The sequence below is a fragment of the Coregonus lavaretus genome (assembly GCF_964263955.1).
Source record: "Coregonus lavaretus genome assembly, chromosome: 14".
Taxonomy (NCBI): Eukaryota; Metazoa; Chordata; class Actinopteri; order Salmoniformes; family Salmonidae; genus Coregonus; species Coregonus lavaretus.
In genome coordinates this window covers 34,786,124-34,788,651 of record NC_140001.1, presented here as the reverse complement: position 1 = coordinate 34,788,651, position 2,528 = coordinate 34,786,124, and the positions used below count along the sequence as shown (strand labels likewise).

Sequence of the window (2,528 nt, the reverse complement as noted above, 5' to 3'; positions counted from 1 at the left end):
ACAGTGCTGGCCTGCTTCAACGCAACTGGGGAGGACGTCCCCCCGTTTATCATCTACCCCAAGTGTTTCCCCGGTGGCCACTATACACTGGGAGGCCCCCCCCAAGCCTTGTATGGACGGTCAAGCAGTGGCTACATTGACGGGGACCTGTTCAGGAAGTGGTTTCAGCACTTCATTAAGTATGCAGTGAAAGAGCGCCCTCTCCTTCTCCTCTTCGATGGGCACAAGAGCCACATGGACCCGGAAGTGCTCGCGGTGGCACTAAGGGAAGGGGTTATACTTCTTTGTCTTCCACCACACTGGACCCATGTCCTGCAGCCACTGGACGTGGCATACTTTGGCCCTTTAAAGGCTGAGTTCTCCAAGGTAGCTGGAGACCTTAGCCATTTTGACCACTCCTACATGGTAAACAAATCAGAATTTGCCAGATTATTCCGCTACCCGTACCAGCGATGCAAGGACATGCGCTATGTGGTGGAAGGGTTTAAGAAGTGTGGCCTCTTCCCTTTTGACCCTTCAGCCATTGAAAGGTCCCGTTTAATGCCGTCTCGAACCCTACCGGGTCCCAACACCGCCTCTACTGGAACCAGCAGCACTGTCCCATCCATCAGCACCTCCTCCCCAGCGACCACAGGAGGACCCTCAGCCCCTGCCCCAGTCCCAGCCGCTGCTCCAGTCCTATCCCTAGCTCTAGAAGAGCACCCCCTAATAGAGGGGGGGCTGATAGCGAAGGACCTGGGGCACATCCTTACTGTCCTGAAGTATCGGCTGGACCGATACAGAAGACTCCCTGTGGTCGCCACATGCCTCACCGTGGAGGAATACACGCGCCAGTGGCAGGAGAGGGGTGAGAAGGAGAGGGCCGGGGCAGAGGAGAAAGAGCATCGGGCAGCCCTCAGAACACAGAGGGCACAGGAGAGGGCTGCCATGGATGAGACCATTGACGCCATCGCCTCTGCTGGACCCCCTGCTGGAACCCCTCCTGACAGCTGCATCACCACTGCCAGTGCCTCCCAGTGTGCAACACCTGTAGGAGCCGCCGGAGTCCCCAGCTGCAGAAGAAGGCCACATGCCTACTCTCCCGGCCACACCATCGTCGGCCCCTCAACCCCACCATTACAAACACCAGCTCCTCCAAGCCATCGTCGGCGGTTTTGTCCACCACCACCCCAATGCACACCACCCCCCATGTCTGTCACCACCAACACGGCCTCCTCTGGACCAACTGCCTCCTCCGTCTCCCCTGGTCACACCACCATAGCAGCCTCGTCTGGTGTCCCTGCCCCCTGCAATTTGAATACCACCACCTCCACAGGTAAACACATGTTAAATTACGAAAAAATGACTGTTATCTGTTTTATAAAACAGCAATGTAAAAAAAAAATATATATATATATCTTTATATATCTACAGTACATAGCACCAGCCCTCAAGTCATCTCCGCCTCCTCCAAAACCTCTGCAGCTTCCTCCAGAGGTATTGATGTAAAAAAGTTGAAAAGGGTTTTCATGCAACATGCTCTGTCTAACACTACTTTTTCTCAAACTGCAGCACAGAAAAGGAAGAGAAAAGCTACACCGGTCACATCTGTCACACCACCCATGGCACCACTCTCAGGTACTTCATAATCTGTTTTTCTCGCTCTCTCAGTTGTATAAATTACTATTGTTGTTGAAGAACTTCTACATTTTGCAAAACCATATTAATGAATTTGTATTATTATTTTATTTTTTATAAAAGAAGACACCACCTGCTGTGCTCGCTGCGGGGACCGTGATCCGCCTGCAAGCTCCTCTCAGGAGTGTAGATCCGAGGTGCCATGGGTGTGCTGTGACTTTTGCCAGCACTGGTTCCACTGCAGGTGTGTGCAGTGGGATCAAGAGGTAGCGGTGGAGCTGGATTTTTATTGTGATTTTTGTGACAATATAGGAATGGAGGTCGAGATTTAATTGTTTGTTTTGTTTGTGTTCATATGAAATTATTTATTTGTTCAAAAAAATAAATGTCTAAAATATAATATATATATTTATTGAACCCATCTTGTGTATTTCTTCCTTTACTTTCCAAGTGCACCTCTGCAACACAAACTCCAACAGTGTTTTCATTGTTTTATGTTAATGCACATAACTGAAATTAAAGTGTATTTGATGTAAATTATTAATACTCATATTTCATTTGGTTACAACACTGAATATGTTGGTGAAGAACCATTTTTTAAGAGTCCACAAGAGGGCGCACCGGGCTACGCAATGAAAAGTTGACAGGCAAATCATTATTTTTTACCGGAAGACTAGCCAACTAGTCAACTATCTAGTAAACACTTCGGGTACGTGGTTGGTGTCTCTTTTTTCAACAAAATTAAACGGATATATCTTGTAATTGAACAAAATAGTAAGGTGCCCAATAATTGGGGGCCGTATACAGATAATACGGGACGTATTTTTTTGCTAAACCGCTTATCAAAAGCAGATAACAGTAACATTTCAAATGAAATGTCAAACTTGCTAATTGCTAAACCGTTAGCTAAC

At 47.8% G+C, this 2,528-nt stretch overlaps 1 long non-coding RNA gene across 1 annotated transcript; it reads left to right on the top strand.

Annotated features, from left to right (window-relative positions):
• The first annotated feature begins 987 nt into the window (after positions 1–987).
• LOC311141330 lies at positions 988–1,617 on the top strand. Its single transcript, XR_014614212.1, has 3 exons — positions 988–1,315; positions 1,414–1,476; positions 1,552–1,617. It is a non-coding gene; the product is annotated as an uncharacterized lncRNA (long non-coding RNA).
• The last annotated feature ends 911 nt before the right edge of the window (positions 1,618–2,528 follow it).